This window comes from Acanthochromis polyacanthus, chromosome 2, assembly GCF_021347895.1.
Source record: "Acanthochromis polyacanthus isolate Apoly-LR-REF ecotype Palm Island chromosome 2, KAUST_Apoly_ChrSc, whole genome shotgun sequence".
Taxonomy (NCBI): Eukaryota; Metazoa; Chordata; class Actinopteri; family Pomacentridae; genus Acanthochromis; species Acanthochromis polyacanthus.
This window is the reverse complement of record NC_067114.1, coordinates 30,748,991-30,775,372: the sequence shown is the minus strand read 5'-3', so window position 1 is coordinate 30,775,372 and position 26,382 is coordinate 30,748,991. Positions and strand designations below refer to the sequence as shown.

The following is a 26,382-nucleotide window of genomic DNA, read 5'->3' as shown; positions in this document are numbered from 1 at the left end:
CTGAGGAGAAGAGTGTGAGGTGTAGGGTCCAGAGGAGATGGAAGGAGGGCGATTGTGTGATTCACACAGTATCTGTTGCTAGCCTTGGCTGGAAGAATGGTGTGAACTGAGGCAACAGGTGTCTGGGAATAACTGAGACTGACTTCAGAAGCTACATGAGCTCCAGCAGCCACATATGACAGCGTGTGAATATTCAGAGAGACAGAGAGGAGGTGGAAGGAAAGAGGTGAAACTTTAGAACTGAATTAAGAAAAAAGTCCAGTTTTCCAAGGAGAACATCATGTTGGAGGAGGGAAAAAGGATGTCGATGACGGGGGGGGGGGGGGGGGGGGGGGGTAATAAATGGAAGTATACAGCATCTGAGGCATTAAGATGTAAAGCATGAAAACAGGACAGTTCAGAAGACTGGAAGCAGACGAAATAAGGCAAAGCAGGAGAAAACAAAGACTAAAGATTAGCATTGAGGTCTGCTGGGGGTAAACAAGGGTCTGGAGAGGCTATTTATGGGTCTGGAGAGGCTATTTATGGGTCTGGAGAGCGTATTTGTGGGTCTGGAAAGTGTATTTGTGGGTCTGGACTACGTATTTGTAGGTCTGGAAAGTGTATTTGTGGGTCTGGACTACGTATTTGTAGGTCTGGAAAGTGTATTTGTGGGTCTGGACTACGTATTTGTGGGTCTGGAGAGCGTATTTGTGGGTCTGGAGAGTGTATTTGTGGGTCTGGAAAGTGTATTTGTGGGTCTGGAGAGCGTGTTCGTGGCTGCTGGCATCCAGAGAGGAGGTGTACAGTTTCTGCAAAACATGATTTGATTGTGGTGCCAAGTAACCCCAGTAATCTCTGGGGAAATTGCATCTCAGTAATTTTATCTTCAGCAGTTAATTTATGTTGGCTGAAGCTATTTAAATGAGATATTTTCTTCCTATAATGGAGGGAGATGCTTCTGAAAGATAGAAAACATCGACTGATGGAAATGAAGGGAGTTTATGATGCTGAGCAGACTTTAAGTTTGTCGTATAAAATATCATCGATTGTTGGTGATTTTAGCAGCGTTTTCAACACGAACATGTGAATATTTTTCTTGATAAACTCGTTGCTGGATCATCTCAGTAACTACTGGATGAGTTGTTAGAACATTTTGAACATTCATGCTTCCAAAAAGATGAAAATGGAAATTTCATGCATAAAACGTTTGTGTTCCTATCAGAATAGATTATAAAAAGACATTTCCCTTTAAATTAAAGGTTTGTTTCCTCAGTGTGAGTATGCACATTAACCTGGCAATAGCCAGGTTAATAATTGTGTAGTACTTGATAGTACTCCACAATATCAATCTGGGACCGCTCCATGTAAATCCGTTCGGGGGAAAGAGGCACGGATTGGACAATGCAACAGTATGTCCCGCCTCTGACAGGTTTGTTTTTAGCCAATCGCGGGATCTTCACAACGAGCGGAGCCAATTGGTAGATTAAACTCTGACCAAAACCCGTAGGTAAAAAAGCACAAACATCTTTACCATCCAGAAATGAGCAAAGCGCCTCTCGTTGTTCTTCCTTCAAAGAAGCGATAGGAGATTCAGCTAAAACTGACTTAATAGCAGCATCTACACGATCGTTGTCCTCCGTTGCCGTGTTTGTTTTGATCTACTGGCGCTTGGTGTCGTCTTCACACCCGGATATCCCGCCCCACACACGAATACTGCTGCGTGATTGGCCCGAACCAACTTGGTTCTGTACGAAAAGTGAATGCGGGAGCGAAGCAAGATGGTTTCTTGAGAGATTTGTGAACTCACAAATATCGCGAGAAATCAACTTGCTGGCAAGGTTATATGCACATATGAACACCCTAGCATGCCTTTACATACTGTACATATACACCAAGTTATATGTATAAAAATATGTTGTTCATGCTATGACAGTTGATTTACAAAAACATATCTGCATGTATAGTTTCTCATTACAAGTATTTAATGATATACAAATCATGTATTTATAGAAAATGCAATGAATTCTGGAATGAAATAAAACGAACATGTACGAACATGAATCCAGACTGTTATATCTGTAGTTTTAACTCAACACAAAACTATTTATTTAAGCCCTAAAAACTCAGATCTGTGTGTCCTGGGAACATAGTCTGATGTTTGTTTCACTAAAGTCCCCCCTTCCTGTCTAAATATGGCTTAGATGTAACTTTAAACACCTCTAAGTTCCTCTGCAGCCCCCATCCCACTCACTGCAGCTCGAGCATACCAGCTCACCTACAGCTCTGCTCAAACAAGAAAGCTGCTCTACCTGCACAGTGGAAAGTTGTAATATTGGAGTAATTCAGCCTTAAATGTTCAAATCAGAAATCGATTCTTGCACACTGACAGGATGGGTTCCTTTGGTTTGTTACACATGAAACCCAGGAAGTGTGGATGTGTGTGTTTCAGACTTTCATGAATCTACTGCAGCTTCACGGTAAAATCAGTCAGCCATGGCAGGAACTGCTTATTTCCTTCATGATATGTCTTAGAGCATGAAAAAGGACATCTACAAGGCAAAGAACTCAATTTTAAAGAACCGTTCCAGCCTTTACAGCCCAGAGAGTAACGAGAACATGTTTGGAAAGTAGAAGATAAAACTGCTTCACACACACACACATGGACACACATGTAGCCTAACATGCCATCCTACGCTGCAAACACCCACACAATTATCCTAACATATACAGCAGACCCACACACACGCTGCACACGTGCACATTTTAGGAAGCATTTGACCTTGAAGTTCAGAAAGATTTGTTTTCTGCAGTATGTGTGGGGTGGAAGTGAACCATCAGCATCCAGGAATCAGAGAGAGAACATCTGTGAAGATCATTCCACGCTTAAGTTCTCTCAAGCTTGAAGCGCACACATCTGCCTGTTATGATAGAAACCAACAAAGACGGTCTGTCAGAGACGGCCGGACACTTCCTTCAGTGATTTAAGGCTTTATTTAACAGATCAAATAAATGCTGCTCATTATGAAAACATCAGAATTATTAGAAGGTGAGGATCCACTTGCTCTGCACCCTCCTCCTGCAGGCGTCTGACTTTATTTGCTCTTTATGGACAGTGTGTGTTTAAGAGTCATTCCTCAGTGAATGGTCCATTAACACGCATTAGTTTGCCGTGCACTAAAAGCCACCCGCATTGCAGTTAAAATCTTATTCCAGTCAAGGACTCACTTGGGTGAAGGATTCCTCGGGGCGATGCTCTGAGAGTAAAGCAGAAAGGAGGGGCCTGGAACATGAATGTATCATCAATCAATTAAATGTCACATTAGAGGCATGAGTTTGCACTGGCACGGACAGTGCACGTGTTAAATGTGAGCCACTGTCCTCAGAGTGTGCACCTTAAATGTATGTTAATACTAGGGCTGGGACTTTAAAGGCATTAGAGGAGATTTAATTTCCTACGACTTTGAACGTAGCATGCGCACATACAACACGGTCTCACGGGGATTTGTGAAACTGTTACGTAAATTTTTTGTTTCTTTTTCGTGCGCACCAACACGATTTCGTCATGTTTTTCGTGCCGCTCACCACGAAATGTTTTTCGTGTTGCTCACAACGAAACCCGCTGTGGTAATCACAGCTGAAAGTGGTTTATACCGGCGGATTCATGACGATCTAAGCTGTCCATCGGCGTATACTGCTTGTGTGATCGCGTTTGCGGCCGCTGGCCGCCGGACATTCTTTAAATTCCTATGCAAATTGGTAAGTGTACCACTGGGTTATGGTTAGGTTATGGTTAGGGTTATGGTTAGGTTATGGTTAGGGTTATGGTTAGGTTATGGTTAGGGACGATGTCATGCAAAATATAGCGTTGGATTCGCCATGGTTTTACATTAAAAATATAGTACACACATTCGTTTGAAATACGTTCTGGGTGGCACGAAAAGTCCGCCGTTTAAAATACATTGGTGCGCATTTCGTGGTGAGCGGCACGAAAAACATGACGAAATCGTGTTGGTGCGCACGAAACCGAAACAAAAATTTACGTAACAGTTTCACGAATCCTCGTGAGATCGGGCTGGCACATACAACCTCTCCCTCACCCCCCTCTAACCTCCCCCCTCTTAACATTTACGAAGAAACGCCCCCCTCCAGAAACTTGCGTAGGACTCGTGAAGTTGTCTTTTACGGCTGGGTCCCCCTGGATCTTTATCTGCCATTATGTAAAAAAAGATGAGCAAAACAAGTCTCCAGCTAACTACGAAGCTATACCAAAGCAACACATACACAAAACACGTAAGTCCAAGGCGTACGTAATCTACGTAACTAGGCCTGAGCCGGAAGATTTTTGATTGACAGGAAAGGGAGCAAACCAAACGCCTCGGTCCGACTGCATTGATTGGCTGATGTTTTTCAGGTCCTGTCATGTCCACAGTTTCTTTTTTTTTTAAATTCTTTTAGAGACCATACATACAAGTCCACTAAAGGTCAGTATATTCATTTTATGTGAATCAGACAAATTAAACAAACAAAAAAAACATCCTCCATAATGCCTTTAACGCATTAGGTTACAGAAAAAATAACATTTCTGTCCCAGGGTAACGCTGATGAACACTCCAGCCAGTAGGTGGCGCTAATGAACCTAAAGTCTGATTTCTATCCGTGAAGAAGATCCACAGGAGAAAGTTTTAGTGAATAGTGAAGGAAAACGAGAAGCATTAAGCTTGTTGGAAGCAAAGTTTTTTTAAAAAAAAATCTGCCTGATGGCAGCTTGGATAAAAGCCTGGTTGTTAGCAAACTGTGAAGTTTTTTTTAAAAGTCTATAAATGTTGAATCTAATGGTTATAATGTCACTCTGAGTTTGCAGTAATCTGTGAATGTAGCAGACAGATGAAGAAAGCAGAAAAATAGAAATAAAACATCAAAATGGAGTAATAAACAACAAAAATGTCGGTATTACAATAAATTAATTCTAAACTTTTGTTTATGAAATATAAATATTTAAAAAAAATCTATTCCTAAAAAAGAACCATCAAAATGACACCATTTATCAGACCCAACAGAATGAATCTGTGGATTTTCACCTTTTTGAAGCTCCTTATGCTGACGTTATGATCCATACTTTAAATCATCAAAATCACATTTTTCTACATGTCTCTCTTTAAAATTTGATGAATTTTCTAAATTTTAAAGTAGAAACACTTATATATTTATCTATTCATGGATTCATCTGTCAGCCAAAATTCATTTGAACTGAAAAACTTTACTTGTTGCATCAGCTGTTGCTATTTGACAAGAATGTGATTAATCACAATTAATTAATGAGATTAATTTTTTAGTTAATGCATTCCTCAGCAGCTGCAGCACATTTAGATAACTAGCTTTTGTTGAGCTAAAGCAAGAATAATGCAGCAGTAATTCTGAATCAACCAACCAGAGCCGCTGCACACTTTCAGCAGTTAAACTCTCATTTATTTGACTTAGCTTAGTAACAGTCTATTCTGTGGGTTCTCTAAACACGGCAGCTTTTCTGGGGTTTATTTAATCTGCTTCATTAACGTATTTAGGAGGACATCTGTCAGTGTAATGCAGCACCTCAGACTAAATGAACACCAGCAGCAACAGTTTCACCAGAAGACTGCAGCTTTTTAAAAGGTTAACCTAACTAATGGACCAGAGTGTAGTGCACGTGTGTTCGTGCGCTGCAGGACAGGAGGAGGAGGTCGACACTCAAGGCACACTATAATTAAGTCCAGTTAATGCACTGGCATCTCATGCGCATCGATCCACTGGCTGCTAATGTCCCATGGCAGCATGACTTGTTAGGCACATTAAGAGCACACCTACAGCCACAGCATGGTCTGAGTAGTCAAAGGGCATTTATTCAGCCTGAACGCTAAGTACAGAAGCTCTGCCATGGTCTGAAGACATCAGGCTAAGGATGGTCCAGAACAGCAAAATCTTCTCATCTAATCACAGCATTAAAATGTCACACTGTGATTGATTTTATGACCGAGGAAAGGGTTCATTATTCTGGAGTAGATGGAGCAGAGTGTAGTTAAAACTGAGCAGTTTGGAGGAAGTCTCTGAACAAACTCTGCATCATTCATGACTTCATAACAGACGTTATAAATCCTTCCTGGAACCACTTCCTCTCCCTTTCCCTGAGGAGAAAATACCGGAAATATTTGATTAAAGAACTCTCTTGTATCACCTTGGATGTTGGAGTATTACCAGGTTATTATGTTAGCGTCGGACATGAAGTTAAATCTTAATTGGCTCTGAAGTGAGTGAAGGCGTCCAGAGTGGTTCATGTTCCTGATGTCGCACCGCTAATGGAAAGTTTAAAACAAATCCCAGAGGAGGAAGTTGGACAATGGACTCTTGAAATATTAATACAATGAAAATGTAAGTCCTTATCTAATTTAATTTAATGGGAGAAGAGAAGAGAAGAGAAGAGAAGAGAAGAGAAGAGAAGAGAAGAGAAGAGAAGAGAAGAGAAGAGAAGAGAAGAGAAGAGAAGAGAAGCTTTAGAAAACTATTTTGTTTGAGCTTCTCTGTGGAAAAAAGACGAGCATCCAACAGCCTCAGGATTCAATTTCATCTTCGCTTTCTTTTCTCGTGCCTTCATGCATAGTTTGTTTTGGATCAGAAAGCCTCCTTTCCCCCCTTTGGCCTGTTCATCCCTTTCTGAATGAACACAAACACATACACCCCCCCCCCCATCCACCACTGTTTATCTCCATAAGGTCATACGACTCTGGTAATGTAGCTTTATTATACTTTTACATTAACCTCTATGACATACTGCAGCACACACACTGATAAAACGATCACACACACGCACAGATAAAATGACCACATACTGTCCATGCAGTGACTCGACTACTTTCTGACTCTGCAGTGTTAACTCGGAGGCTTCCACAGCCTTAGGAGAGCCTTATATAATGTGCATTATATAGCAGGAGATGACTCTAAATCCATGTTTATGTGCTTGTGAAGGCGTGTATAGCAGCATGTATGTACATATGATCATATGCCTGAGTTGTTGCATCTTTTATGTGTGGGCAGAACTGTAGAAATAATCTCTTGGTATCCATTAATGTGTAAGTGCAGCGATAATGTAGGGATGATTGTTAACCCAATACCCATCCTGCTATAGTGTCTATGTGTCCACAGAAAGTGTGGAGCAGCTCACAGAGCTCCTGAGGATGAATAATGATCAATGCTTTGACCTTTGTTGTTACTCCCTGAAGGGTATCTGCGGCACTCGAGGGAATCGCTGCTCAGAGCGCCGCATCAAAACCTGCACACTTCACTACAGGGTGTCAGCGTCACCACACTTCCTCTGAGCGCACAAAGACTCTTAGCTCCTCATGTCTGTCATCTAGCAGAACAAACAGAGGTGAAGTGAATACAGAGCGGATGAGACGATAAGAGAGCAAAGCGATCAAAAAGAGGAGGAGAAAGATCCCCACGTCGCCCCGCTACGATCTGCTTTATCATTCATTCAGCAGCATCTTCTCTGCCTTCATGGGAACCATAAGAGAAGCTGCCAGGAGGTAGAGCCTACACCAGGTCACACACACTTCTTCTTCCATTAGATCACACCTCACACACTCAGGATTGGAGTAGTTCCTCAACGGGCTGGCCAATAAGAGCTCCTGACAGGGAATCAGAGGCGACAGATGAGGCAGGTGAGGAGAGGAGAGGGGAGGCAAGGGAGGAGAGGGGAGACAAGGAGACAGACAGGGGGGATAATTAGGAGAGGCAGGTGATGGGGGGGGGCGTATGAATGAAACGGAGGTGGAGAGGTTGAGGTGAAAGAGAAAACAGAATCAACACAAGTGGTGATGAAAGAATTCAAGGACTGACAGTTTAATGAAACCAATGATGGGCCAGACTGTTCAGGTCCTCTCAAATTATCCTTTATACCTCTAGTGCAGACTGAAATACTTTAATGTCTGCTAAATGCAGAGATTCGGTCAAAGCATTCAAGGTTCCCAGAGGATGAGGAGATCTGCTGGTTTCATCCAGCTTCACCATGAGTGAAACACCAAGACTAAACGTATAAAAGATGGGCCGAGCCCTGGGATCTGAACAGTAAAAGTTCCTTAAACCTGCATTTTTTTCTAGTGGCCAGAAGAGGGCGACACCTTTGGTTGTGACATACAGTCTGACCACCTTACTTCTCACTTGGTTTGCCCCCTCAGCAAACACTTCCCTAAAGAATTAATAGGTCCATTTGCTAGTGGAAAGAGTTTCTGAATACAGCATGATGTTCATTTTGTAAATGTTGGTCCCATTTAGAGGAAAACAGACAATAAAGAAGCGTAAACTGTGACTTTAGGTCTCTAGCCTGCATCTTCTCCTTTGGTTCTCTGGTTAGATTCACATGCCTGGTTTCAGAACAATAAGATGGTGATGACAGATATCAGACTGGGCTTCATAACGGTGTTACAGCCGTTAGGTGATGTCATGGTCGCTACATCCATCTGTTATATGTGTTCTTTCCTTATTCCATATAATCCTTTTTATATATGAAATGTGGTGTAACATACTCTACACTGTTTCCCACATATGATAAGTTCTGTAGTTTGTTTTTAGCATGCCTCCTGTCCTCTTCTTTCTCTTTTCTTTTTCCAGTCTTTTCTTCCTCATCTCCACTTCATCTTCTCAGTATTCTTTCCTTCTCCTGTCCAGGTATGGTTTGTCTCAGAGTTTAGTCTGTTTCTCTGTTATTTCCTCTCTCTGTCTCCCAGCTGGGTGTTGGCAGCTGTCATTCTCATCAAGGTTCATGATGATTTTCTCATTTCTCTCATTTCGTCATTACGCCTTTGTCTGTTCAGGCGAGACGAGGTGAAATCAGATGTTCAATGGCCAGGTGTCTCTCTGCATCTCAAGTAGCTGCTCAGAGCTCCATGAAGCAGATTTCACCGACAGTCAGAGGCAGAACAAGATGTTCACTCAGAAACTCAGTAAAAGCTTTTACCGTATTGTCCCTTCAGACTGTAGAGAATCTAACTCTGGCATCATTTCTATTGGCTGTTACTATGAAAGCACGTCCCTTCAGATAGTGAAAAACCTGATTCATTGGTATTAAATCCTGCAGGAAAAATGCTTTTCTAGCTCTGGTAATGACTGCCTACACTGCAAAGCCCTAAAAAAGGAGTCAGATAGAGAATCTGACAATAAATGTAATAAAACGTGTCAAAACAACTGAAGTGTTTCAGAAGAAGAGAACTCAGATTGTGCTGCCTTTCTGACTGCATTCTTCTCCTGGACAGGTGAGCTGCTGTACTAAAGTCTTTACAGGTCCACAAACCTGCAAAGAAACAGGATGGTAACACTGGTAGAACTGTAGGTTTACAACAGCACCGAGAGCAGAATCAGTTATTGACTGACCAGGAGAGGGACTTCTTCCTATTGTTATTATTATCAGTTCATTGGGAAAGGACCATGTACAAAATTAAACATAGCTGTTTCCATTTCCTGCTTTAGAGGGCATACACAGCATTTAAAGGCCCTCTTATCATTGATTTTACAACTGAAAACTAGTTTGTTTGTATTCATTTTACAGATTTGTATGATTTTTCCCTTTTTCTAACTCCACACAGATCCTGTCTTCATAAAGTCTCCGTCCTCTGCAGCTGGAGCACACCAGCTCACCTCCAGCTCAGATGCTGTAAAACTGAGCTACACTACATGATGGAAAGCTGTGACGCTACACTTCACAGTAATGATAAGATCCAGCCTGCAAGTTAAGGTTTGGTTCCTCCCTGATGAAACCTCAGAACCTGAATCAGTGTTTTTGAGGCTGTCATTGCTGCAGTACCACGGTGAGCATAACAGTCATATTTTAACTTTTAACTGTCAAACGTTTTCTCCCTCCTCCCAACATTTTTTGCTAAAGTGCAATATTTATGTTTAATTGCAGTATTAATGGTTGTGTATTCACATTATGTGCAATAATCATGTGTAGAGCAGGACTCTGTTAGATCTGCTTACAGTCTGATCCATGTTTGCTCTTTACTGTTTAATTTATTTTTAGTCTGTTTAATATTGCTGAATATAGTTTATATAGTTCTTGAATTTCCCTCAGGATTAATAAAGTATCTATCTATCTATCTATCTATCTATCTATCTATCTGTCTGTCTGTCTGTCTGTCTGTCTGTCTGTCTGTCTGTCTGTCTGTCTGTCTGTCTGTCTGTCTGTCTATCTATCTATCTATCTATCTATCTATCTATCTATCTATCTATCTATCTGTCTATCTTATTTTTAATGCTGCTCATACAGAATATTAAACTGTTTTTCTTTGTTTTTGTAACAGTAATAATAAAGGCCTATTCTATTCTATTCTATTCTATTCTATTCTATTCTATTCTATTCTATTCTATTCTATTCTGTTCTGTTCTTCTTCTAGCTTACTAAAAACACCACATAGGAATGTTAGCACAACCTTAACTTTCACTGGAGGTCTTTAAGAAAACGTAAAGGTTACATACAGATTATCTGACTTTTTTCTTCTTAAATCTGGTCATTCAAGCCACTATAATATTCCAACATGCTGAGAGCACGGATGCATATTTTTCTCATATGATTTTACTGGGATGAAAGCTTCACAGCGTGGAATGACTGTTTCAGCTTCGAGTGGCAGAGGGGACTTCATACAGGGTTCTTTAAGCTAATATTCAAATATCAAGCTAAGAGAGATTCAGGATAATGTTCTAAAAATCCTCCTGTGTGTCCCATTACTGTCCAGTTAAATGAGAGTGGACACAAAGACAGACTGAAGCACTCCTGATGTCCTGCTGTTAGAGGAGCTGCAGCAGGTCTCTGCCAGCGACGCAATTTGAAAGATGCGTTTTTTTGGGGGGGGGTTTGAAAGAGAGGATGAAGGGGACACAGGGAGGGGCATCTTTAAGTTTAGCTTTTATCCATTTAGTTCCACAGTAATGTTAGAGTAGCTCCATGATATCATCCAGTGGGACCAGAGCCAGGCTGGGCAGCAGAGGGAAAACAGCAGCGAGGCCGTCCCACCTGTTTTAGTGTTTGCTTATTTCAATTACACTCTGACCTCATCCTCGTCTCCATTCTGGGATTTTGCTTTGTTTCCACACTTGTGTTTTTTAATTCCATTTCCCTCATTTGTCTGTGTGGCTCCTCTCCATCCTCTGGAAGCTGCAGAAACAATGTGTCCCTGCAACCCAAATTAACACTCTCATCCATCTCCTGCCTCTCATTTGGCCGTCCTCCCCTCAGTCTCTCTCTCTTTCTCTGTCTTCTGTCCATCTCTCTGCTCTCCTCCATTAATTTTACGCTTTCATTTTGTCCCTTCCATGCACATCCTCGGGCTCGTATTCTCTCACCCCTAAACGCTTGATTCCTCCCTCTTTTTATCTCTCTTCCTCCCTCTATCTGGATCGTTTGGCCACAGCAGGCCGGCTCTTAAACTCCAGGTGTTCCTCGTTGAACCAGGATGAGGCTCACAGACAAACACTCGGCAGCAAACGGCTCCATTATCACCACATTTCATGCCCAGTATTTCTTCGTTTGTCTTTTCTCTGTTTCCACCATTGGACTTCCATTGTAGTTAATACACACATAGAGAAACAAATATGCAATAATTGGCATGAGTGTCCACACCAACAAGTTTGGTAGAATCCTTTTTGTGGTTTTAATCTTTGTGTGCATTCCTGCCATCACTCCGTCCTCTGGGTCCTCAGCCAGGCCATCACTCTCTCCTCCTCTCTCTCTTTTCTTCTAATTCCAAATGGATTAATTAATCTTGCTGATTAAAAAGACAACAACATCAATACTGCGCTATCATAATTTTTCCTCCAGGCGCAATGAGGTGTAAAAATGGCTATAATAACTTGTTGGGGGGAGACAGAGGACACTGGATGGAGCTTTCTGAATGAGAAGTAATCTTTCATGCTGGAATCAGACATTTGAACTTCTGAATTAATTACTTTTTGCATTGATGTTTGTGCGAGGCTGACTTGAGGGACAGATTTATGCAGTTTCTGCATTTATCACTAAATGGCACCATTGTTAATAATTTAAATCGGGCGAAGGAGACAAAAGCTTTTGAAATGCAGAGGAAGGAAGGAGAGGAATGTTGGCGTGATAAATTACACGTCTAAGCTCTGATAAGAGGAGCTTCAGCCCTTACAGGAAGTCTATGCTTTGTGTTTACGGTAGTAACACCTGCACTGCATTTCTCTTCTTTCTGTTTTGGTGTTTCTTTGAATGACAGTGAGATGGTCTCTTCTGCTGCAGGAGGAGATAATGTGTAAAACAGCTGCAGACATACTGCAGACCCGTCTTTTATAGGGAATAACTCTAGAAACAGACATTAGCACAGAAAATGAGACACTATATCTCCCTCCATAAATGAGTCGAACCTCAGCGTTAAATGAGTAACCGCTCACTGCTACACTGGACTGGACTTCTGCGTATGAGACGTCATTAAATAAGAAATGTTTTTCAATTCTAATAAATGCTGATTGAGACTGAATGGCTGAATAGACATATACGTGAACTTTATCAACTAAAATGTTTGTTTCATTTCTATTTATCTGCATTTTTCCTCAGATTACTGCAAACTCAAAGTCCAGTTACAGCGATTTTATTCAACATAAAGCGTAAAGTGTCTTGAGACGATTTGACTGTAATTGACGCTATATAAATAAAATTGAACATTTTAAGACTTTTTATGAATGGTAAATGGTTGTGTTTATATAGCTCTTTTATCCAAAGCGCTTTACATGATACGTCACATTCACACACTGATGGAGGAAGCTGCCATGCAAGGCGCTAACCACGACCCACCAGGAGCAATGAGGGGTTCGGTGTCTTGCTCAGGGACACCTCGACATGAGCACGACGGGCCGGGGATCGAACCGGCCAATCTACCCACTGAGCCATGGTCTATTATGGGATGGCTACACCGTTAGCTGGTACCAGGACTGTGGTAGCTAATGTTAGCTCTGATGAAGATTTCAAAAGAAATCTTTCCTCCCAACAAGCTCAATGTGTCTCATCTTCCTTAAACTTTCTCACTCAGTGCATCCTGTGGATCTTCATCACGGCTTCTTTACGTTATTTTTAACGTAATCAATCGATTAATCAAAATGAATGCATGAAATTCCCAGCTGTAGTCTGAACATAGAGGGCTGAAGCAAATCCCAGCATGCACTGAGCAAGAGATGTGCTCATGATTGAGAGCTGCACAAACCACTTCAATCAATCAAAGTTTATTTTTATAGCCCTTTACAACGGCCCAAAGGGTGACCAAAGTAAGAAAATAATGGTGTTTAACATGTTGATAAGAGATGCTGCAGTCTGAACAGACTGACGACATGCAGGTGATCAGCTTGTGTATTCCAGGTCTGTGCACATTTGTCACCACGGTACAGATAACAGTGACAAAACTCTTCGTCATGCATGCTGCTGCCTTCACTGACCTCTCAGGCCTCCATCTCCACACACATATCTACACATATAAAGATACTGAACCACTGCTTTAACAAACAAACTCTAATTTAAACCTAATGAAACCTAAAACCTGAGTTTCTTTAATAACAATCTCAGTCAGATAGCAGAATATAATGGTGATAAGATGCTGTGATTGCAGTGAAAGGATATGAGTGTAGTTCACTCTTTCACTGTTACTTCTTCACCATACCCAGCAGTCAGGTGACCTCGGCTCTGACAGAGAAATCTTTAGTTTCTAGTGTTCTCTGTGTTTAGAATGATCTGCTCTCCTCTGTCTTTTTACTGCGATGCCTCATCCTTTTTACTGCCGTGTTCACTTGTTTTATTTTCCAGCTCTGCAAGACCGAGAGCCTGAAGGCCAGGATGCTGCCTGAACACACACAGAGTTAAAGCATCCTCTACGCCTGCTGACAGAGCAGGTAGAACACTGTCACACACACCAGCAGTGGAGTGAACATGGATGTTTGAGATGACGTAACTCCTGGACAGACTAGGGTTTAATCAGTGTCATTCTATGACAGAGTTTAGGATCAGATCTTCTGAAATCTCTCATCATCCAACTCTGGTGTTCTTTGATGGATTTGTGAAGTAGAGAAATTTAAAAAGTGAAACCAGGTGGAAGAGTTTGATTTAGACTTTAATCTGAAACTATTCTGTGAAAGTATTCAGCGTTTTGCTTATTTCTGCTTTATGACAATCCTCAAAACACGATTAGTTTACCTGTGTGTGTGTGTGTGTGTGTGTGTGTGTGTGTGTGTGTGTGTGTGTGTGTGTGTGTGTGTGTGTGTGTGTGTGTGTGTGTGTGTGTGTGTGTGTGTGTGTGTGTCCAGCTGAAAATACTGCAGCGTTGGTCATGCCTGGCCGCTCACAGCAGTGTGATGTCACCCCTGTTTTTCCTGCTTTAAAGTGATGGAGTCTAGTTTGGTTTTTAAGGAAGAATGTTAAATCAAATGAGACAGGCGTCGATCGTGTCTCAGAGTTTGTGTGTTCGGTGGCTGGTGTGGCTCTCAGGGCGATGCCACACGGATAAAGTCGTAGTCCTGAATAAACGGGTCAGAGCGAGTCACGGGAGACGTGTCTCCTTTTTACTCATCCTGACTTCAAACCTCCTCGGGGCGCTACGCAGTCAGACATACACTAAACATAAAGTGTGGGCATTTTGCAGTCAGACAAACAGAACCTTTCTGGTTCTTTCTGGTGATGATCCCCCCTAACGCTCCTCTGCTGTTTCCTGTAATGTTGCAGAAGCTTAACAGTCCTCTCCCTTCCATCCAGGAGTGAGCAGCAGCAGGCATCGTTCTGATCTGCTTAATGAAGGCTGATGGAGATCTGACTCACTGCTAACTGTCTGGCTAAAGACGGCCTCGCTTTACTAAGAGCTGAGTTCATCAGAGCCGTAGTCGCTGCATCACAGATGTCATCACTGTGGGAACGGGACAGTCCAGTCTCAGAGGCTCTGCAGGCAGATGCTTGTTCATGCAGATAAACAGAGTCTTACTGATTCCTCAGCGGTTTGCAGAAGTTAAAGCACACAGCACTGAAACCCATCATTAAAGGGGAGTTCTGTGTGCTCAAGGTCATGGAAACATACACGATGTTTGGTTTACATAGCAGTACAAGCAGTGTAGAACCAATAAAAACACAGCCAAGATGTAGAACTGTGTGGTTCTGGAAGTTCCATCCAAAGTCACACAAAACAGTCACGATATTCTTTCCCTCCTGGGTTGAGTTTGGGAATAAAAACTTCATCTTCACCTCTTTTTTTGGCTTTGAATAGTTTCTCATGCCAGGCAGCACGATCCAGCCTGTAGTATCATCTCATAAGGAGATGATCAAAGCTTCGTTAATCAATATCTGAACACTGAATAAAACCATTCCCTGTGATGAGAACGGGTTCCTGATGCCGTCCACCCCTCTGAGAATCAACGCCACCTCTGCAGCTTCCAGCCACTTTCAGTATCGACTGAGTTCTGCAGTGAACATCCTTAAAGTCTATCCAGCTGCTCATCTTTTAGGGAAAACCTCTCAACTACACCCCTGTGATCTGCATTCTACCTTTTGTCTTTGCTTTCTCTCTCCTCGTCATCCTTGTTTTTGCGTCGTCCACATATTTCGCCGTTTCCTCCCCACCCGTCCGGCTATCTCTCTCAGTCCGCTCATGGTTTTGTCTGCTGAGCAGCTTTACCAGCCCATTGTTATCTCCCTGTTTCCTCTTGGTGGGACACGTTCCCTCCCATCTCCCATTCTCTTCTGCCCCACAGCATTATAGGCAACCCAAATAAATAAAGGAAAACACAATTTGTATTCTGGGCCATGCCTGCGATGCGAGTGGAGGGAGGAGAGGAGGGTGGGGGGCAGCGAGGAGGGAAGGGGCTGTTAATGTCACACTTTGAAGACTGCTTAGATTCATTGGACATAAAGCTGAGTGTCCAGGGGCATTCACACACAGTCCACAGTCCACAGACTGGTTTCATCTTTAGGAGAGAGTTTGACCTTGAGGCAGCGACGCTAAACACACAAATATGGAGAAGACACTTCACTCGACCATTATCCACTTCATATCATCAGAATAGATTTCACTTCCGCAGCCCATTGAAATTAGAGATTCATCTGTCTAATTTTGAGCCTCATTACACAAGTGGTTTGGATATTGACACATGACTTGTCTGCACTGCGCTGGAGTTTGCTGGTGGTTTTGCAGGATTGTCTAAATATAGACTCGGAGTATCCTCACACTCGGATAATGATGCGGTTAGCGCGCTGGGAGGGTAAGTGGGATGGCCGTCCACACATGGCAGCTCAGGCGCTCATCAATACATGCTTTAGAGTGCTGGTGGCACCGAGCGTGGATGCACTCCAGTTTTGCATGAGTGAGCAATGCTCGTACGCACAGATGAGCGTGCGCACGGATGGAGGTTTGTGCCAGTATGTTGCCCTGTATCCCTAAACCCCTGGCAGTGGTCCTGGCCTGCAGCTGATAACCCCCCCGCCACTCACAGCAGCTTCTGCAGCGTTGTGAGGAAGAAAGAAACGAGAGGCTTCATTGAAGCTGCGGCGGAAAACCCGAGTGCCAGCCCTCCATCGCTCATACATGAGGATGAACACAGTGGTATCGGAGCTAACGCAGCCTTGTCGTGTTCACTGGGACGTTGGGTTCACAGTCTAGTGCTGAGGACTCACCTCAGGCCTGTTAGCCGGGACCAGCCTCCTACAAAGAAAGAGAGCAGGATGGAAACTGTGTGGAGGCTGGAGGACAGAATATGCATATTCACATCAAGGATAGGAGTGTGCAGTCATTCATAAAGTAGCCAAAGACAGAGCAGTTTAACTGAGTTCTAGCTGTAGGGTGAACAGAGACTCACAGGGAGCTGCTGGCTGTGAACACTTACAGCCATCTCATGGTGATGAGAAGCTCACGTACATCCACCCTCAAGCCCATCTACAACAGTCAGCAGCTAGATTTTTTGCTCCATACCAGTGCAGTTTGAAAGTGAAAATGGCCTCATCAACGCCTCATCGTTCTTAAAGCTAATGCCTCTTCCTGATGTTAACAGGCCTCAGGCTGCTGTTTCCAGATTGAATATGACACTGAAGTGAATGGGTCTCATGAGGGCCTGCAGTAGGGGATAAACACTGTCACTGGAAATTGCATCTGTTGCTGCTGTTCTGTTTGTTCTGACTGAACACATTGCTGCATTAAAGGTTTTAAGATTCTGAACATTGATAACAGCTATTCTCTATGCAGAGACATCAGTGGGGGAGTTCTGGAGTCTGTAGCAGGGAGTGAAGCTATGCTCTGTTTGTGTTGTGATCTTCTCTCTTCCATGTTGTGTTGCATGCATATGAGTCCCTCCCTTTGAAACTGTTGACCCTCTGATTAGAAACAGACTGAGAGGCCAATGCAGTTCAGAGCATCCAGCTAGTGTCACAGAAACACAGAAAACTTCAACATACTTTAATTTATTAGCTTTTTTAACCTAATTGATGTGCATTTATTTTTTTCACCTCACTGTGAGAACCTCTACTGCTGTGTTGCTGCTCTTTTCTGCTTCTCCTTTACAGTCTGCTTTATTCCAGTCCATGTGTGTCTGTTTTACCTGCTGTGTTACTGACTCACAGTCACACAGACACATATAGATATATAATATATATTTATAGATATATATTTATAGATAGAGATATTTTGGAGCAGCATGAAGGACAAATGAAGATAATTTTACCTAAGTTGCACTCCAACATGTTTTCCAGTGCCAGTGCTGTTTGTCGTTGGGTTATTTTTCCTGTGCTAAATGAAGCTTTAAGGTAGTATGGACGTGTAGCTGGTGCTCCTGTTTCTGTTGGTCTGAAATGCAACATCCAGCAGTTCTGAATGCCATAAACAGCACCTTTAAAGCCTTACGATATATAGAAACTATATTTATTTCTTTAAAGACATAATGTTTTCTTGGCTCATGCAGCTCTTTAAAAAACTCAGAAATATCCAAGTTTCAATGAAGTAGCTAAAGACATTAAATCGAATCCAGCTTGGCACCGGTAAACTCTGCCACTATCAATGAAAACTACTATAGACAAGAACAAATAACAGAATAAAAAAAGGCTTTTTATAAGAGGGGAAGTGCACTAATAAAGTCTATGTACAGACTTCAGTTCCACAGCATATTTATTACTAAAAGGTGTGTGAAGCCCTTTATTGTTCCAGAGAGAGACTATAAATTAGAAAATGTACAAAAACAGTCGTGGAGTTTTTCTTCTACAAATATAACACACCTGAATGCTCTGTGTTTGGGTTTCACTGTAAAGCTGCTGCCAGGTTTAAACTAGAAGGAGAACAAAGGAGATGCTATCTGTGGTTCTGCTGCATCCATTCGTTAAACTGTCCGTCCTCAGAGATGCTGCTGTGGGAGCACGATGCTAATACTAAAACCTGCCTCAGACTTTTATAGTCATTGACTTTATTCTAGCGTTCAGTCTGAAGGGACGTTCAGACATGTCCAGTCCTGTCTCAGTGAGGGGGGCAGAGGACAGCAGAGGGAACATTCTGATGGTAAATACTGGTTTTATGTTCAGGTGGGATTTGAGCCTGAGATCAAGTTCTAATATCAACCAGGCTTTGGTCCAACTGGATGAAAACAAGCATCACATTTTAAAGCTCTCACTGTTCAGACTGAGTCAGAAAACCACCGAGACAACAATAAAAAGATGGCAGTAGAAAGGAGAGGAGGGATGATGGGAAAAGGGTGGTGATTAAAGGAAATGTAGAGTCAGGGAACTGGAGATGAAGGTCAGGTGAAGGAGGAGCAGAAGAAGGAGAGGAAGAGATAAATGGAAGGAAAACTTCTCCACATCCCTGCTTTGTTCCTGAGGGGGGGACGTGTCCAGGGATGTGACATTCATCGAGGACTGATGGATATTGTTCCCAACCAATGCTGTTTTGCAAGGACACTGCCACAGCCTTTTCATTCCCGTCATGGACTGATAATAACTTCCAGTTCTTTGCTCCACATTACAGCTCATAGAGGTATTTGCAGATATGTTCTTTGCAGATAGAGCGTCTTCATGGCAGCTTTCCTCCTCTGGCTCGTCCTCTCCTGCTGCACTGGGATCTGAGAACTTCTCACTTACTTTGAATAATCCTACTTTGGAAACATTAAATGTGAAACAGGAACAAACATATGAAGAATTTAGGTCCTTGAAGGTTTTAACTGTATGGCTTCAGCAGGAGAATGAAAACAGAAGATTATTTTCCTTCCATTTTACCAACGGAGCACAGAAAGCAGAGAGAAAAAGTTCAAATTACAATTTTTCATTTTATTTGGGCAACAATGAATAACTGTTTCATAGTGTAATAATGTATATAATATAATATAATATAATATAATATAATATAATATAATATAATACAATATAATATAATGTAATGTAATGTAATATAATATAATATAATATAATATAATATAATATAATATAATATAATATAATATAATATAATATAATATAATACAATATAATATAATGTAATGTAATATAATATAATATAATATAATATAATATAATATAATATAATATAATATAATGTAATGTAATATAATATAATATAATATAATATAATATAATATAATATAATATAATATAATATAATATAATATAATGTAATATAAGGGTCTGCACAGTGGTTGATTTGTTCTCTGTTTGCAGTCTGTGTGGCCCAGTGGAGGCATCTGTCTGCTAGAATACATCAAAGCTTTATCATTTTGCTAACTGGTGAGACTGGATCCTCCTAGTACCCATCAGATCAACAACTGTCTTCAGGAGCATCCTCCTCATCACGTAGTATTGATCCTTTCTGAATGGAAGTGTTTTCATGCTGCAGATGAGCAGAATATTTAATGATAAACTGCTGATATCTTTGGTAGTGTTTCTGGTGACACCTGGGTAAAAGGTAATGACGCGTTGATGTGTGCTAATGGTAGTTACTGGTTTTGCATTAATAGTCATGTTGTGACCCTGGAATTCCACAGATGTATTTTGATTTTAATCCAGCTTTAATGTGGTCAAACCAGCTACTAAACATCAGCAGTATTAGTGCTATAATTACTGCACATATATTGACTGAATAAACGTCTAACCTTTGCTCTGACACCTTCCACTGCTGAAGAAACGCTGTAAATCTATATATACCAAGACTTAGCTCCCAGAAGATGGAGGCTTTAAAGTGACTTTGACAAAATAGGTCACATCATCATCCTATTAATTTTCCTTTTGTGAGAAAAAAGGTAAAATAATAAGAAAACTCTCAATCCATTCCTGCTGGCTGTGTCTCCCAGCTGACCAGGGGTTTGTTAATGATCTCATTTAAGGGGTCACAGGTTTTCTAATTGGAAGTAGGTTGACTCCTGTTGCTCTGGACTGACCTCTGTGACGGTCTAAAGTTAGCGTCGACTTTTTGTCCTCGCTAAAAATACTCAAACTTATGTCACTCACTGTCCTTACAAACACACCTAGCCCTTTAAATTGCTTGGATAACCTCTGGTCCTCCCTGGAGGAGGAAGAGCTTTGGAGCAGTTTGGACAAATGTCAGAAAATGCTTCCTGGCACAGGTATGAGTTCAGGTGGGTTCAGTGATGTTACTGTAGTTTATACTGCATGAGACAGAGAGCAGCAGCGATGAAACAGAGGAAGAAGGAGGAGGTATTTAGAGGATGCAGGCTCTATAATTTAGACATCGTATGGCTACAGAACACCTGAGACCTTTTCAGTCATTCTGCTGGTGTTCGACACCTTCACACGACCTCCCAGAGTCCAGCTGAGCCCTATCTGGCAGAACACCATGCACCGCTGCAATCCCATCACTTAATCAAATATTAGCCAAACGGCAGCATCTGACGCTTCAATAGGAGCCGTTCACGTCACGCTCATAATTCTTTATTAGCAGGTGGCTCGTTTCCAGCACCATTCCACACAAACACTCACCTACGAACACACACTAAGCATCTGGGACACACCATCATAATAAGCCACAAACGGCCGGCGTCAGGCACGTTTATCCTGAGTATCAGCGGGACTGTCGAGCTCTCTCCAGATGCCAGCCGCACAACATCTGTCCTTGACCTTGGCAGAGAAGCCTCAGCGAGTCTGGAGAGTCTGTCTGCATATCAGCGTCTTCTGTCGGGTCCATTGTGATAGCAGGTGATGTGTCTGAGCTGCACAAAGAGCACTGGAGGACTGTCATCAGTACACAGTCTGTCATGCATGTGTGTGCATCTCTACATGACAAGAGTCAGCGCTGGTTGTGTGTGAGCTGTTTGGATGCTTGTTGCATACAAGATGAATCCAATTAAGATCTGACACCGAGTGCTGCTGATTGCTAAAACCCCCGATTCTTTTCCTGGCCTCAGCAGAAACATGTGACGCCCTCTTCTTCGTTCACGTTATCAAAATCTGTGTTTTAATTAATGCTGTCTAATAAGGGCCCCGAACAAGGGGTTAATTGCGCTTTTTAATGAAATCAGCGCAAATGCAAATTCTCTCTGAGTGACCTCCGCTTCGTCGCTGGGAATGGTGTTTTAATTATCCACACAACCTCTCAAGTGCCGGAGAAACGGTAGAGATGAGGAGACCATATGCTCAGCAGTCACAGCTCAGACTAATGTTATATATCAGCAGGAAAGACATGAAAGAACATAAAGGACGAGGAGGGGAGTGTTGTAAGAGTTAAACAGTGAAGGGAGAGAAACCAAGAAGAGGAGGAAAATTACTGAACAGTGTTAAATAGTTCAAAAAGAAGGAAGACCAACATGAAGACAACATTTGTCCACGGATGTTTGCCCATAAGCGCTATGCTCTCTACAGTGTTCAATCCCAATCCCCCACAATAAACTTCTCCAGCTTCTCCATCCAGTCCTCCACCTGCAGGCTTCTGTCCTGTTTGCGCACATTCAGAACCTCCACCTGGTTCCACAACAACCAGAGCAGAGGAGGGAAAGCAGACAACCAGAGGGCAACTGGTAATGTAGGACAAAGGATAGCCTCCCCCAGCGATACACAACAGTACACACAACCTGCTGTACGCACACATAAACGCCTACACAGAATCATCACTCCAACATCACTGTTTCTGTTTCACTGTGTGGTTTCATATCATGTCTGCAGTGAGACGTTCACGATGAAGACGAGAACAACGAGTCAGTTTCTGTCTAGTTGTAGGTACTGGATGATAAAGTCATTCATTCTGGACCGTCCACCACCACAGAGTTCCATCAGATGTTACAGATCGTTGTCATGGTACCCAGAGGATGAACACTTCTCTCCTGATTACTCTCACTCAGGGTTGAAAGCTTTGGTTTTAAATGTTCTCCTCAAGATGAATTATTATTTATCTAGTTACATTTTAAAAGACTGCAATAATTTAGGCAGATTTGTCTTAGTCAGGGCTGCGTAGTGGTTAGCACTGTCGCCTTGCAGCAAGAAGATCCCCGGTTCAAATCCCGGCCTGGGATCTTCCTGCATGGAGTCTGCATGTTCTCCCTGTGCATGCGTGGGTTTTCTCCGGGTACTCCGACTTCCTCCCACAGTCCAAAAACATGCTGAGGTTAATTGGTTACTCTAAATTGTCTGTAGGTGTGAATGTGAGTGTGATTGTGTGTCTGTATATGTAGCCCTGTGACAGACTGGTGACCTGTCCAGGGTGTCCCCTGCCTTCACCCGAGTCAGCTGGGATGGACTCCAGCACCCCCCATGACCCTAGTGAGGATAAAGTGGTGGATAGAGGATGGATGGATCTTTACTCAGTTAGTAAGAGCTTTGTCACTTTCTTAAAACAATCACATGAAATGTCCTTTCAGCTGAGTAGATGTTCTGAGTTCTCTGCTCTGGAACCAAATCAACTCAACTACTCAAACATGGATGCTGTTTTAGTGTGGAGGACTGAATGAAAAGAGGGAACAGATGCACCAACAACAGGCCACTAGAGCCTCCTCCAACCAGCGTTTAGCAGCACTTATTACTGCTGACATTTAGCAGGAACAGCCATGTATCCTGATCATACACACTCATTAAAACCCCAGTATGTCCCAGCACACCTGCCCTGATCCCAGCGACACAGGTCCACACACACACACACACACACACACACACACACACACACACACACACACACACACACACACACACACACACACACTGTGAGGTCTCCTCCCACTAGAGCATTATTTCACACCTGGGTATTTCACACTCCATGGAGCTCTGAGCTCGTTAAATCACTGAATTCCCCTGAAATCAGGAGCAGATATGCCGCCATGCATCACGCCTGACTTTTATATCTAATAGGGAAGTGGTGATAAAGTTTATGGACAGGAGGAAGGAAGGGGAAAGGCCGATGTGGTCCAAAAGTATCATGATTGTTTAAGAAATGGAAAGTTTGCAGGGTTTAAACATCTTTGCAATGCATTCACTGTGGAATTCAGTAGCTTCATTTCCCATTCTGCTGAACTTAATTATGGTCGACCTCACGGGACGTTTCTGGACCTATTCTGGTCCCTACATTGCTCCGTGTCTATGCAGATGACACCCTGTTATATATTAATACCAAAACGTTTAATTCTGGAGGTTTGGATGCTCAACAGAACAGTTTCTGAGGATGTGAAGTGTTCTACTTCCTCCAGTTTACAGAGAAAACGGACAATTAGCTTTGCAGAGCAGTTTGATCGCTAATGACCAACACACTTAACACACATTTAACAGCAATATTTTACTCAGATCTGAACTTTTACAGCTAGTTGTCTTTGTTAGTGTTATTTTAATCTGGTAAGGAGAGTCTGTTAGATTTAATCATTTATGTCAGCCGCTGATCATAGGAAAGTTAAAGGTTAAATATTCAAAACTCCATGAAAAAACATGAAATCAGGTTAAATGAATTGAATGTAGACTCAAAGCTTTTACCTGGAGAAAACACATGAGCTTCATTTCAGGAGCCTTTTTTAATTGATCTCAACACATTTCAAGAGTCTCCTCATTATGTTTGAGACATTATTGAACCACATTAGTTCATTTAGAAACATTCCTGTTTTTCTTTTTCTTTAGTTTTTCTCTGTTTTTTGAGGACTTTTATGATTTTACATCCTAGCACACTCTTATATAATTTGATCTATTTGGCTGATCATTCCTCTTTTATCCAACTTTTACTCATAGACTTAAGCATCTTTCAGTAACGTTCATGATCTCCAGATTTCTACGGACATTAAACCTGCATCTTTAGGTATTTTTATGAAGCAGCTCATTAGGTTGGTGATTATGTACGGACTGTCAACCATTGCAAATAGTCTCATAAAATGTCCCAGGAGGATTCATTCTAATGACTTTCATGACCTTTTATTTTCCTCTTATTGAGGTCAAAGTTTTCATTTCATTCATGGATTAACGTTTGTGGTTTTACTGAAACATCTCAACAACTGTACTCCAATTCTTTCATGTCAACCACTTATTCCCCAGTTCTGATAAAATTCCACCCTGATCTTGTTCTCTCTGCTTTGAGAATTCGTCTGAAAGTCTCTTAATTCTCCACCTTTCATTCACCCATTCATCCTCCCTTCTTCATCACCTCCCTGCACTCCAAGTCGAACTGATCCACACCAAATAAATGTCATTTTCTAATTGGCCGGCAGCAGGAGGCAGGAGAGCGTCGCTGTTTGGACAGCTGTTAATCTCAGAGGGTTGGCAGCAGTGGTGGTGAGGGGGAGAGGGACTGACAATGACGCAACGACAGAGAAAGAGTTTCAGGTTCTGCTGCAAAATCACCGGTCGGTCTGAGACCACATCTGTTTGTCACGGTGCCAGAGCGCTTCCACTAAATGATAACGCAGTATCACCGTCTCTGCAGCGCTGGGGAGTATTCTGGGATGTTACAGATCATGTTCATGTTCAAGAGCACAGCCTGCAGCTCCATTCACTCCAAAGCATCACTGCACGAGAATGCCAAGAGTCTCCAGCTCACACACACACACACACACACACACACACACACACACACACACACACACACACACACACACACACACACACACACACACACACACACATACTGTGTCTTGCTATCATTGTGGGGACTTACCATTGACTCCCATTCATACCTAACCCTAACCCTAACCTTAACCCAGACCAAAACAATGGCTAACCCTAAAGAAACGTTTTTGCACTTTTACTTTTTTCAGTAACAACAACATGGCCAAGAAAACACTGTTTAAACTTGTGGGGACCCAAATGAGGTCCTCACAAGTGACATAGTTTTCGGTTTTCCTACAGTTGTGGGGACCAAATGTCCCCACAACTGTAGGAAAAGCATGGGCACACACAGTCACACTCACACACACACACACACACACACACACACACACACACACACACACTGCGCTCAGGGAACCAATCACCATCGCCCGTGTCCAGGTCCTGTTTGTGAATGGGATTTTCTACGGGAGAGGAGGAGGCAGGCGGCGCTGCGTTTGTAGGGATGCAGCTGCTACAGCGGACAGATAACAGCATCCCATTCTCTTTTTCTAAAATCTTTTTCTGATGTTCTGTCTTTTTTTCCTCTCAGCATCATTTCCATTTCTCTTCTCTTTGCTTAAACTCTTTCTGTCCTTTCCAGGCTGCAGCTGACTGTGACTGCTGCATTGGAATAATCTTTCTCCATGTTTTTCTTCCACTTTCCTGCTGACACAATATCCCCACCATCATCATCATCATCATCATCATCATCTGCTGCAGTTTGACCATCCTGTCTTGCCACTTTCCATTCACTGCAGAACAGCTGGCATCACCCTCAGCATCTTTCATTCTTCTTCTCTCTGTCCCATCTGTGGCTAACAGCTGGCGATGCAGGTGAGACGGAAACAGAACTACAGTCTCAGAATCACTCACCTCCTGTGGCAGGTCTTCGTCCGGACCGGTTCTGAATCCTCAGCGGGTGAAGGAAGAGAGCGGCGAGCCGGAGAGCTTCTGGCAGCTGAAGAGAAGTGAAGGACAGACAGAGAGAAAGAGACAGAAAGAGAGTGAAAGAGAGATAAGAGACAGCAGAGAGAGAGAGGGAGGTATAAAGAGAGAGAGAGAGAAAGTGGACGACAGCAGTTAGGCTGAGCGATCCAAGAAGAGGAGGAGGAGGAGGAGGAGGAGGGTTCTCCGGCTAGCTGGAGGTGAGATGAAGGGGAGAAAGAGAGAGGGAGGGAGAGAGAGAGAGTGCTGGAATGGGATAGGAGGGGATTGTGATGTTTGGAGAGGAGGAGGAGGGAATGCAGTGAATGGAGGGAGAGGAAAGTTGGTGGAAGGAAGAGAAGGGGGAGGTGAAAGAGAGAGTAAAATGGGGAGAAAAGAGGGAGAGAAAAGGCAGATTAAAGGTAAAATACCACAAACGATCT

General features: G+C 42.5%; 1 protein-coding gene across 1 annotated transcript in view; it reads right to left on the bottom strand.

The window, feature by feature from the left end:
• Positions 1–26,156, bottom strand: part of pvalb6 (parvalbumin 6) — a 53,478-nt gene extending 27,322 nt beyond the window's left edge. The window contains exon 1 of the mRNA XM_022195952.2: positions 25,889–26,156. The gene's annotated coding sequence lies outside the window, so the exon portion shown is untranslated. The remainder of the gene's footprint in view (positions 1–25,888) is intronic.
• Between the last annotated feature and the right edge of the window lie 226 nt (positions 26,157–26,382).